The following is a 13,518-nucleotide window of genomic DNA, read 5'->3' as shown; positions in this document are numbered from 1 at the left end:
AGCCCCTCTAGGTTGACACGTTAAAAATCCTGAATTCTTGGCTCGGGAATTTAGCTCAGTGGTAGAGAACTTGTCTAGCAAGCTCATGGCTGGGCAGGGATGGAGTGGGGGTTGCGGGGGTTGGGGGTGGGGGGGGGACAACACAAAATTATGGAAAGACTCTCTTAGGTTTCTATACTGCGATAAAACACCGACCACAAAACAAATGAACAAGGCCGGGCGGTGGTGGCGCACGCCTTTAATCCCAGCACTTGGGAGGCAGAGCCAGGTGGATCTCTGTGAGTTCGAGGCCAGCCTGGGCTACCAAGTGAGTTCCAGGAGAGGCGCAAAGCTACACAGAGAAACCCTGTCTTGAAAAAAAAAAATGAACAAAAAGCTGGGCGGTGGTGGTGCACGCCTTTAATCCCAGCACTCAGGAGGTAGAGGCAGGCAGATCTCTGAGTTCAAGGCCAGCCTGGTCTACAGAGTAAGTTCCAGGACAGTCAGGGCTACACAGAGAAACCCTGTCTCAAAAGAAAGAATGAGAAGGAAGGAAGGGAGGGACGGAAGGAGGGAGGGAGGGAGGAAGGGAGGGAGGGAGGGAGGGAGGGAGGGAGGGAGGGAGGAAGGGAGGAAGGAAGGAAGGAAGGAAGGAAGGAAGGAAGGAAGGAAGGAAGGAAGGAAGAAGAAAGTAAAAAGAAATGGTTTGTTTTCATCATGGTCCATCATAAAAGAAAGTCAAGTGGGAACCTGGATGCAAGAACCGAAGCAGAAGCCGTTCAGGACCCCACTTACTGGCTCGCTTCTATTGGCTTTCTCAGCTTTCCTTCTGACCCAACTCAAGGCCACCTGACCAAGAGTGGCGCTTCCCAGAGTGAACTGGGCCTTCCCATATCAGTCATCAATGTCCTACAATCAAGAAATTCCTGCAGACTTTTCTACAGGAAATGCAATAGAGACATTTTCTCAATTGAGTTTCCTCTTCCCAGATAACTCTAGCTTGTGTCAAATTCACACACACACACCACACACACACACACACACACACACACACACACACACACACACACACACACACACACAGCCAACAAAGGAGAGAAAAGGCCAAGAAAACCTGAATTCTGGACTCCTGAATGTGCTCAGAGGTCTTATTTCTCTCAATAGAAGCAGATGACCTCTCTATGCCTGGAAAACACTTTGAGACCTCTTCAAAATACTACATACCTGTTTCTGTTCCATCTACTGGTCCCTTCCCTTTACTGGATCAGCTGGAGCCAGGCCGTAATGAAGGAGACAGCTGACCAACAGCCCTTCCAAGACACTGAATATGGGCCCCAGGATCTGAGGCCAGGCAGATCTAGACCTGAAGGACATGGAGCAGAGTGGCTCACTGAAATTTTGTTGATACCTAGCAAATACCCCCTGCTCCTCGGACAGCCTTTTGAAGCTGTTAAAAAAAGTACAACCCCACATTTGGTGAAGTAAGGCTGCCAAGTCGTCATGGCAGACCACAGACATGGGCTTCACATCCTCAGAGAAGCGACTCACTGGCCTATGAGCCGCTCTGTGAGGCTGGCCAGGCGATGCTCTATTACAAAGTGACAAGGGCGTGCTGGTGAAAGTGCACTTGGGAGATGCTCAGGGATGGTGGCCCATACAAGGACTAGATAAGACAGGCCTGAGCACCTAACAGCAGTGAGGCCAGTGGCAGCAGGGAGCTGAGAGATGAGAGAGGAAAGCTGCTAGCCAGCCATCAGCGGCAACGAGTATGCAGTAGCATCATGACTGTCGAGACAGGAGAGCCCGGAAATAGCTACATAAGGAAAACACTCCCAGGAGCTCTGGCTTAATTTATAAAACCAAAGGGAACCAAATATCAATATCAAGAAACTAAAGAAATTTTTCCTCCCCAAAAGTCCTTGCCCTATGTTTCCAGAGTGAGCATCTTTCACACCTACAGACTGCTAACTAAGGTGAGTCTGAATTCTGAGGATGACACCTGGTGTGTGCATGTGTGAGCACGTGCACGTGTGCGTGCATGCTAACATGCTCCAGGACATCCCAAGGGCCTGCAGCCGCCTAGCAGGGGCTTTCACTTAGATATTTCCAGGACAGCTGGGGCTTGTGGTCCCAAGGTCATTATGCTGCTGTACAATGCAGACTTGTGAAGCAAAAAAAAAAAAAAAAAAAACCGAGCCCGACACAGGACTGGCTCACAGTAGACCAACTGCACACTTAGCTTCATGAAGGTACCATCCCCCCTTGTGATGAATGTGAAGTTTGTATAGGTGAATTTAGTGGGAGTCTGAACACCCATGCACACCCTTGGCTTGTAGGCTAAGAGCTGTCCCTGTTGGGAAGGCCAGCCAAGGCATCATAAAGGGAGGTAAAAGGCAGTAATCCCAGGACAGAGACCAGTGCTGCCCCTGGAGCATAAGTGGTCAATATGATTCAGTAGACATGTTCCTGAGGAGCCATATAGATTTTGAAGGGGAACAATAGATAACCACAGACTCGAGCCACTATACATCTTACCACAGTTCTGGTGCCAGCTCCTACCCAGGCTTCCAGGAGCTGCCCACCAAGTGTTTCTCCTTTTCCTGCTATGGAGGGAAGTGAAGTAGTTCATCTGCAGCCTCTTGGCATAGCTTGTCCCCACAGCTTCCCAGTCCTGTTCTGCACCACCTCAGCCTAATCTGTGAGTTGACACTGTGGTTATCAAAACGTTGACAGGTTGTGGGAGGGAACCAGGCTTGGCTAAGACATGCTCAGGGGGGGTCCAGAAGCAAGTTAGCAGAGTTGTGAAGGTTACTTGCTGAGGCCTCCAGGTGTCCAGAGTTCCCAGGAACACCAGGAAATTCCTCATAAACAAGGGCAATTATGTCACACACTTCCCACTCTTCTCTGTGAAGAAGGGCCTGGAGCCGCAGATTCATCGTGAAATTGGGGTCACTTCTCTGGCCCATCTCTAGAAGGGTACAGAAGGCTGAAAATTTGAGGTAGGCACAGAAGAGAACCCTGTAGGCAGTTCGGGGTGTAAGGAAGATAACCATGTTGTCTGACATGTACTACCCTCAAGACCCAGGGAGAGAACACTGGTGTGGTCTGTGGGTGGAAAAGCCCATGCTGCAGTTTGGTTGGAATAGCATAGACTGGTCCTCCAGGCTCTGAAGGGAACATCCCTAAGAAAGATGCATGATATTCAGCAAGCAGCCTTTGGTCCAGCTCAGCCCTGGTAGAGCAGCGTAGCCATAAGACCATCATCAACTCAGCTATTTAGAGTTGGGAATCTATGATACCCACTGAGGGTGCCAGGCAGACCCAGCTGTCACATATCCTAGGATGCAGATGGCCATGAGCAGGGCTGGAGAAGAGGCTACTGGGCCAGCTGGTGGCACCAGAACTTGTATGACATTGGACTGGATCTTGGTCTATTCCTACCGGAACCTGAGGCTTCTACCACCCAAGCATCTCAGTAACAGAGCACCTGTGCCTTAGGAACCTATTCTTCAACCCCTCTACAAACTTGTTCTCTTTGTGTTCATCATCCTTACCACGTGACAGAACTGAGGGGAAAGCCTTGTGCCACATTCATATGTCACAAGACTCTCTGGAGAACCCCAGGACAGTCACCAAGGAGAACAGGTGTCACTCCCAAGGCTGCCCTGCTCACTGTCTGCTGTGTTTAACCAGACACACAAGTCTGTCATACACAGGGTAGACCCCCCTTCCCCTTGTGAAGCATAGGTGCCTATGTAGCGTGTCTTAGGGTCTCCCATCAAAGAACTTTGTAGACCTCCGCGTTGTGTGACAATTTCCTTCAAGATTGAAACATTCCATCCAGCAGGGAAGCACCTTAAGCAGGAAGGTAAACAACTCAGCTTCAGGAAGTCCCTGAAACTGAGCAGATTTACAGGCCCCACCCTGTGAGAGTAAATCAACGCTCAGTCCCTCTCAGAGGACCAGAACCAAGCTGCAAAGAAGACTCTCAGAAACCAGCCGAGCTGCCTGGAAGAGGTTTGGACCAACTGAGACGCTGGGAAAGGACACTCTCCAACTTGTGGAGCTGCCTGAAAGCTGTGCAGTGTGTCCCCGGTTCCCAACTTTGTGAGCTGTCACACACACTGGGGTGAGCTGTGGTGACATAACTGCCTTTGAGTCATTTCTGTTCCTGTAAGTAACTCCAATAAGCTCATGGTTCACCAAGTTGGACTTTGGTCTGTCATGGGCTCCCTATCCCAGAGGGGTCGCGACCCACAGGTTGAGAACACCTACTTTAAAGGAACAAGAGATGGTAATACGAAGCCTATTATTTCTTTTTCTTCTAACTTACTATTACTTCCTGTTCTCTGACATAATCTCCTTCTGCCCCCCTCAAAATCATTTCTTGCTAAGTGTGAAACTATTAGTAGCTCCTTAGATCACCCATTATTCATAGCCAATCAATCTCCTTTCGAAGGATTTGAGGCAGCATAAGATAAACAGTCAGTATATGAAAGAGTAGTTCTTAGAAGCTTCAAAGGAAGGAATTGTGGTGTCATCATATGGGGAAAGCTGGTGTAACGGACACAAAGGTCAGCTCTGAGCCTGCCGGAGTCGAGAAGAGACACATAGAGAAAGCGTCTTACATGGGCTCTGTGTCTGGTGAGAGCACACAGTGGTAAACTCTGCAGGAAGGACAATATTTTGTTCAAAAAATTTATTCAAAAGGCTGTTTAACAGGTTAGGGGGAGCCGGGCGGTGGTGGCGCACGCCTTTAATCCCAGCACTCGGGAGGCAGAGCCAGGCGGATCTCTGTGAGTTCGAGGCCAGCCTGGGCTACCAAGTGAGTTCCAGGAAAGGCACAAAGCTACACAGAGAAACCCTGTCTCGAAAGAAAAAAAAAAAAAAAAAAAAAAAAAAAAAAAAAAAAAAACAGGTTAGGGGGATATGCTTCTGCTCTGAAATGACACTGGAGAGCCGGGACGCAGTCGCGCGCTCTGGGCCAAGTCAGCGTCTGAGTTTCGTGCATTGTTTCGTGAAAGAGCATGGGAAAGCTGCTTCTGGTGGTCTCGTGGGTCACAGGGGAGACGGTGGAGAAAGAGCAGAGGGTGAGCAGGCTGTGGAGAGGCACAGGTGACAGCAGCTGGGGTGGGTCCACACCACAGCCCTTCTTGGTGTCCCCTGCTCTCTGTCACTAGCAGGAAGGGGGCTCTGTGGGTTGTCACTCCCTGATCGCCTCCTCACAGCCAGGCCGAGGACTCTGCCTAGAAGTAGAAGTGGGGGTGGTGAGCCCCCTTCCCTACACAGCGTCCCTGTGCGTTCCCCAGTTTTCTCTCGATGGGGCCCCAAACCTCATACCGAAGTACAGAGTGCACACAGAGCAAGCCGGGTCGCTTGTGGTTCTTCCTGGTGACTGAATGGCTTTACCTGCTCCAAGTGCAGCTGCAGCTGTGGATGTCTCCTCCACATGTGAGAATGAGTTTCAGTTGTGTGTGCAGAGCATTAAAACGCAGATGTTCTCAGCACAGCAGGCCCTGGCTCGCTGAGAGAAACCGTGACCATCTACACAAGCCCGCACCTTTACCCTGAGCTGGTAGGGGCAGAACTGGTGTTTAAGGATACCCTCGTGGGATAGTGTGCCATGTCTCCGTGACGACCATAAAAACATTCTTTTGGGGTGACCATATGTTTCTCATCTTAATGAAATTAGCTTAATATTTTTATCCTCATTAGCCAAAATAGCTTTTGAAATTGCCGAAAAGAGCAGCTAACGAGACCTCAAACGTCTTACCTCTTTAACGATGGCAGGGGAGTATTTTTAATCCCATTTAAAATCTCTATGAAATTACCCAAAGGAGTTTAAAATGAACGGCAGCGGTCAGGACAGGAACCTCTGGTCAGAATCCCACACCGGCTTAAAGCAGCATCAGGACTGGAGCTGTGGGAAGTCCCGCCCCACAGACAGGTGTTTCCTGTCCAAGGTGCTGGAGAGACAATGAATGCAGGGAACATCCGAAACTGCGGCTGAAGCCTGCTGAAGTCAAGAAGAAGAAAAAAAGTCGTTACCAATGGCTGCTAGTCATGGGACCCAGCTGAAGAGTAAAAAAAGAAAAGAAGAGAAGAGAAGAGAAAAGAAAAGAAAAGAAAAACCACCTCTAAATGGGCAAAAATATTCTTGTATGTCCACCACTTCAGCACGAGAGTTTTTTATTTCTCCTGGCTCTTTGAAGTTTCTATATGTGTTTAGATGCGGTGGGCTCTGGTTGGAAACTGGTTTACATAACAAATCTCTTCCAAGCACTTGGCTGTGGCTAGGACCTCCCCTCCCGTGAAACAACAGAGACACCCAGCCAGGCCCAGGCCAAGGGCTCGCTCCCCTGTGTGGTTCTCTGGGTGCAAGTGAGCTAGCCCTCTTCCGAGGGACGGGGGATCTGTAGAGGAGAGAGAGAGAGAGAGAGAGAGAGAGAGAGAGAGAGAGAGAGAGAGAGAGAGAGAGAGAGAGAGAGACATCCTGGGCATAGCCAGAGTGGCCATGCTACATGCTACGGAAGAATCGGAGCCTGTGTTCTTAGAGGAAATGGCTCTAGGGGACTAAGATCGCCGGTCACACCCTGCTCGGACCTGGCACACCACTTTCCTTCCCTCAAACGGGGCTGCTCTGTCACTTACTAACGAGTGGAGGGTGGGCTGGCTGAGGAGGGCACACCCCACACACTTCACCCTCTGGGCCCAAGCCATGAAGAGTGTAAAGGTCCCCGTGGGACAACTGTGTGGTGCGTCTGGAGCAGACACGGGCTGGGCACCGCTACATTCCGCTTCCCCATCCACGTCAGAGCCCTTGGCTGTGAAGGGTGACAGGAAGTCACTGTCTGTCCACAGCATGCATCACTCCAATCTCCTCGTCTTCCAGGTGCAGACGAGCATTCCTCTTCTCCCCAAATCTCTGTTCAACAGAGCTGCTCAGGCTCTAAGACCAGCTCTAGGCCAGTGGTTCTCAACCTTCCTGACGCCGCGACCCTTGAATACAGCTCCTCATGTCGTGGTGACACGCCCCCCCAACCATAAAATTATTTCATTGCTACTTCATGACTGTCATTTTGCTACTGTTAGGAACCATAATATAAATATATGGTGCGCCGGATATCTGATATGTGACCCCAAAGGGTTGCAAGCCGCAGGTTGAGAACCACGACTCTAGACCGTGGTGTGGGCACCTGGGCCTGAACTGGCTACTTTGCCTGAGAGTCAGGAGTGGCCTCTCATCCCCTGACGCTGCCATGTGCTGAGCACTGGAGGGTTTAGAGGCCTCGCACCACACACCACAGGGAGAGGTGTGTGAGGTAGTGCAACAGGTGTCCCCAGAGCCCCACTATCCTGTCAGACTAAGCCTCCTTAGCCACCCACTGCTCTGCCGCTTTGTGCTAGGAAGATGGCTGGGACCTCCATCCCTCACACCACAAGGACCTCCAGGATCTGTCATTCCATCTACCGAGAGAAACTGCCTTTTAAAGGATGTTGGGCCGGGCGGTGGTGGCGCACTCGGGAGGCAGAGGCAGAGGCAGGGGAATCTCTGTGAGTTCAAGGCCAGCCTGGGCTACAAAGTGAGTTCCAGGAAAGGCACAAAGATACACAGAGAAACCCTGTCTCGAAAGAAAACAAAAAAGATATCGGGCACACAAAACAGGGTTAAACGCAAAACTGGAAATGACCTTTGACCTCTCCTTGAGTAGGCATGTGCTGAGTAGATAGGGTGAGGCATACTGCTGGACAGGCCAAGGCTCAAGCTTAGGGCAACTCCGAGACAGTACGGGAAATTCAGCCAGGCATCATCTGCAGGGCAGCCACTTGCACAACATTCTCCAGCGAGAGAGCGGCAGAGACGGAGGCCCAGATGGTCTCAGGGCTAGAGAAAGGGGAAGCTGTGGCTGATGAGAAATAGAAGAGCCCTTTGCCGCTGACGTCTGGAGATGCTCTGCCTTTTGACAGGAATCCACATACATGAGAGAGCTGCATTAGTCTAGATCCACATGTTCACGGGCACATGCTCACAGACTCAGCCCACAAAAGCTTACACATGCTCCTGTTATCACCACACACATGCCTACACACATGTTTGCATAGTCAGCATATATACATTTGCACAGGCTCACACTCACATGGTCATATACTCTGTGCATACATGCCCATGGTTACACGCTCACATATTCAGTACACACATGCTTATGTGCATATACTTAGCACACATATGCTAACATATTCTCACACACATATTTAGTACCTATACATGTATATGTTCATACACTACACACACACACACACACACACACACACACACACACACACACACACACACACACACGGGAAGGCAACCTCAGTGAGCCATTAGCCATTCTAATACCAGAAGCAATTCCAATCCTGTGGCTTTGCAAGGCGTTACCACTGGGAGAAAACAGAGCCATTCCACAGGACCTCTGTCCTGTAACTGAACGTGAATCCACGTTTTTCACAGGCTAGAATGCTTAGAGCAAAGGGTGACATGGAGGCAGCTGTCACCTCACTCTCGCAGCGTGCCCTGCTCCACCCTGGTCCCCTTCTTGCTGCAGCTCCAGAAACCAAGCTCTCTCAGTAGGAACCCAGACCTCCCCTGCACAGGAAGGGTGTGACCCGTGTTTACTCACCTTGCAGGGCACAGCCCTCTGCAAAACCAGCCCTTCATGTCATGGGTGGGGGGAAGAAGCTGAGGTCCAGGGAAACTCAAGGTCTGTGAGCGGCACGCTGCCCGGTGGTTGATAGCAAGGAAGCCAGGGCAGGGGCTCTCACGGCATAGCACAGCCTGGGTCCCCACTGCACACTGGCCCCTCTCCCCTCTCTGTCTGTCTGTCCATCAATGTGTGGTGTGTGTGGGTGTGTGTGTGTGTGTGTGTGTGTGTCTGTGTCTGTCTGTGTGTGTGTCTATGTCTGTGTCTGTCTGTATGTGTGTGTGCCTCTCTCTCTGTCTCTCTCTGACTCTGTCTCTCTGTCTCTCTGTCTCTGTCTCTGTCTGTCTCTCTGTCTCTCTGTCTCTCTGTCTCTCTCTCTCTCTCTCTCTCTCTCTCTCTCTCTCCCTCTCCCTCTCCCTCTCTCTCTCTGTCCTCCCCCCTCCAGAACTTTTTGACTGCAGGATGTTGTGAAGCCATAGGCTTTAGGACTAAGTCCCAGCCTGCTCTGTGAGATTTGGGCGCACAGACGTGAGTAACAGTCTCCTGACCCAGCCACGGGAGGAGAGGAGCTGGTTGTTTCCATCCCAGAATAATTCAGAATGCTCAAGGACCACAAGGCAGATGGCCCAGTGAAGTCACAGCCCAGGACACACTCAGAAGGTGAACTCCGTAGCTCCAACCGTCTCTAATGTTTCACCTCCTATTCTAGCTTCGCTAGGGTAATCTGCTCTATTTAATTTCTACAATATAGTTTATGTTTTAATTTTATGAGTGTTTTACCTACATGTATGTCTGTGCACCATTTGCTTGCAGTGACGGAAGAGGCCAGAAGAAGTGGTCGGATCCCCTAGAACTAGAGTTACAGATAGTTAAAGCAGCCCTGTAGGTGCTGGGAATCGAACCCAGGTCCTCTGGACAAACAACCAAATGCCCTTCACTGCTGCACCATCTCTCTAGGCCCTGGTTTGTTTAAATTTTTAAAGGGTGATTTTAAGACTTGGCCTTGAGTCCCTGGCATGCTGATGGTTCATGCTTGTGAGAGAAAAACCATTAAACTGTTGGCAATTCTGTGAGCAGACGGCTAAATGGACCCATCATTTTCAAGTTGATTCTCTTCTCTTGAGAGGTTTTAGAAGTACACAGCTTGTGTTCTTGAGGCCACTGCTAACTGTGACAGAAAGCCATGGGTACAGCAGCCGCATGCTCCCTCCAGTGCACCCTGCTCCACCCTGGGCTCTGAGCCTGCCCTCATTCATTCAGACTCTAATCCTGCCACACCTGTGGACAGACAGGAGGACTGCGGGAGTCCTCTAGTGCTGCACAGTGCTGCCCCCAAGGTACAGCCTCTGGCTCTTGGGACCTCTAAGGAGGTGAGGGCCATAGGATGCAGCCTGGGCCTGGAGGTTTAGAGATGGCCTTTCCCGCCCTGTTCTAAGACGAGAGGTGGAGGCAGGCCTTTTCCACCCTGTCCTAGGACGAGATGTGTGCAGGTGGGACATGTGGGCTCCTGTGGGTGGCCACGACGAGGCTCAGGGGTTGTTTTGCTGGTTAGACACCTCCCTCCCTGCCTGGGAGAGGAGGGCGGGGCAAGTCTTACTCTGGGGCCTGATCTTCTGCAGTGTCTTCATGCTTAAGCCTCAAGCTCCTTTCGTTTGTCCCTTCCACATGCATCAAAGCAATTTCTGGGAGGAGAGAGCACCAAGGGAGAGGAGGAGGGAGAGGGGGAGGGAGAGGGGGAGGGAGAGGAGGAGGGGAGAGGCCCTTCTTAGAAGTTCGCTCCGTCACCTCCTCATGGGAAGCATGCCTGCTGGCTAGAGTCCCCCAGGCTCTTGCAAAATGTGTTCCACTCTCCCCGAAGGAGTTGCATTCATCTCCTGCTCTGCTTTGGTGAATGAGCAGCAAGGGTCCCTCCAGACCAAGGCTTCCTGAGTTTGAACGCTTGCTGTCCCTTTCCACTTGAGAAAATTTTACACGACCCCAGGTGTGCAGGCATAAAAAACACAGATACACACATCAAACACGCTGACAGCAAATCATAGAGAAATTTATCCTAAAACAGTTATTTGGTGTCCATGTCATGCTACCAGGAAAGAGCAAAAGCAAATTTGCATGCCAGTGAGATGCATGGGCATCTATATTTTTGCATCAAGAGTTAAACTTTGGCTACATATTTGATACAGCAGGATGTAGAGCACCTTTAGCTTCTTGATAAACATTTTGATCTTAGAATCACCAGTGCTGGGGGTTACTTTGCACAAATATATAATGCAGCATGACAGGGATGTGTTCAGAACCATTTCAGAAATTGTTAAACAGTTTTGTCCCCATCCCAGACCAATATTCATTGCATAATTTTTTTAAATGAATTTCAGGTCAGCAATTCCAATGAGATTTTTTTTTTTTTTAAGATTTACTTTAAACCACATGGGTGTGCGTGCACCTGTGGGTGGGGAGGTGCATGCAGGTTCAGTGTTGGTGCCCACAGAGCTCCCTGTAGTTAGAGCTACAGCTGTTTGGAGCTGCCCTATTTGGGTGCTCTGGGAGCTTACCTCGGGCCAGTTCTTCTGAAAGAGCAGCACGCTCTCAACCTCTGACCCACCTCTCCAGCCTGCCAGATCGCTTTGCTGTTTGAGACAGGGTTTCACTATGTAACCCGGGTTGACCTGGAACTCGATATGTAGACCAGGCTGATCTCAAACTCATGGAGATCCACCTGCTTCTGCCTTCATGAGGCTAGGAGTAAAGGCTTGAGCCACCACGGTGGTCTCAAACAGTGATTTTTTTTCTTATTTATATCATGTATGTGTGTGTGTGTGTGCATGCAAGCATGTGTGCTTGTGTGTCTGTGTGTGTGCTTGTGTGATTACATGTATATATGTGCACCATATGCACGCAGTGCCCGAGAAGGCCAGGAGAAGATGTTAGGTCCACTGGAACTGGAGTTACAGTTGTAAGCCACTATATGGGTGCTAAGAATCAGACCTGGATCCTCTGGAATAGCAGCAACTGCTCCTAACCCCTGAGTCATCTCTCCAGCCCCAGCAAACAGCAATTTTTAAAATCAAACATTTTAATAGAACACAATACAAAAAAAGAACTAATTTGATATGTGCTGAGGGGTGGCAGGAGGGAACTACTGATCCTGTTCTCCATAACTAAACCATTAGTTTCCTAGAAGAGCAAGAAATGTTGTACGCACAGTGAGATGCCACAATAGACTGGATTCTGAGCTGCTGTGTTTCAGGCCGTATTGACTGGTGTTTCATGGCATGATGGGATGCTCAGGGCACAGTGCTGTGCACTCAGAATCAAAGCTACAGTTAAGTCGCACACTCTGACGCCAGCACGCACCAACAGAAAACACCTTGGAGCTGTTCCGTATTTGATTTTGAGTTAGTTTTTCGTTACTATCTGTTTAGAAACCTTTGACCATTGCACAACCCTACATTCAGTTACAGAGAATGATCTACTATTTGGGAAGCTGAGCCCCAGACCACCCAACAAAGGCACTGAGAGGTGTCAGAGGCCTGGGACCCAGTGCTCTAGGGCTGCTTAGGTCTTTCTCACGTTTTACGGGGTAGAGGGAAGTGGAGTCTGATTTCATCTTAGAGTGCTCTACGAATCTGCCTGGGCTGAATAAGGGCTGGCTGACCACGGTGCCTTCCTCTTGGAAAAAGAACACACGTGCCTGCGGCTCTGAGGTGCTCTCAGCCTAGTCACTGGGCGTTCCGTTGTCTTTCTTGCCTCATTGTCTACAGAGCTGGGGTTGGCCCGCATCAGCTGTTACTGTGAACAGCCATACCTGTGTTGATGATGGTTCAGATCCATTGGTTGATTAGAACTTTGTCATTGTGGGGAGTTGGAAGGTTGCTGATCTAGAGCCAGAATTACTTGGGGGCCATATTAATTTAGCAGAGTTCTGGCTTCCGCTAGCCAGCAGGCTGAGTGTCACCAGACAGCATCTGAGGTCTCTAGCAGAAATATCCCTACCTGGTGTCCCCACTAATGTGTCTATCAAAAGCCTTGATTTACGACTGTGTTATTCTGCAACCACAAAAACTTAGCATTGCCACTTCCCCAGTGGAACATTCATTTGGAGAGACCCTAATCGATTTTCCTGCACCAGGATTACTCATATTTGGTGAAGAATACACTGTCCTTACTGCCTTTGGAGCAAGAGCTGTGTTTTTATGTCCACGAGATGAGCAACTTGATCCAGCCAGGATGGAAGGATAGAAAGACAGCCAGAGAGGAGGACCTAAGGAACGGGCGGGTCTTGAGCAGAATGTCACGTTTAAGTGTCCATGGTGATAGAAGGCTTCAAGGACCAGCTGGGACTCCATATCTTTTACTAAGTTCAGACTCACATCACACGGGACACAGGATACAAATGTCGCACAAGCAGCGCGCGTCCTCTGCAAAGACCTTTGAGCGTCCCCCAAGCACATAAATGAATGCTGTGTGGACACGTGCTGCTCTTCCAGACTCTTCTACTAACCCTCTTCTTACGGTTCCAGGACTCTTGGCTCTTTGGTACGCTTTCAGCAGAGTGCATTCTTTCCACTGCAAGGATGTCACCATCCCCAGGTAACTGCACATCCACCTCCCTTTTTCCCCTGGGACTTGGCTGCCATGATCCCTGTAGAGAGGTTTTATGCCTACTGACACCATCCTGCCCACGTTATTCCTTTACCCTCCAGTGCATTTCACTGTCTGACCTATTTTGTATTAACTTAGTGACTGTGTCTCTCCGAGCTTGGTGAAGATCATTATTTTCTAGTCATAGGATACTCGGTCATAGAAAACACTTATCTCATTCAGACTATCGATACTTCACGGTTTTGTTTTGTTTTGTTTT

Source organism: Peromyscus maniculatus, chromosome 17, assembly GCF_049852395.1.
Source record: "Peromyscus maniculatus bairdii isolate BWxNUB_F1_BW_parent chromosome 17, HU_Pman_BW_mat_3.1, whole genome shotgun sequence".
Classification (NCBI taxonomy): domain Eukaryota; kingdom Metazoa; phylum Chordata; class Mammalia; order Rodentia; family Cricetidae; genus Peromyscus; species Peromyscus maniculatus.
This window is presented reverse-complemented; position numbering follows the sequence as displayed.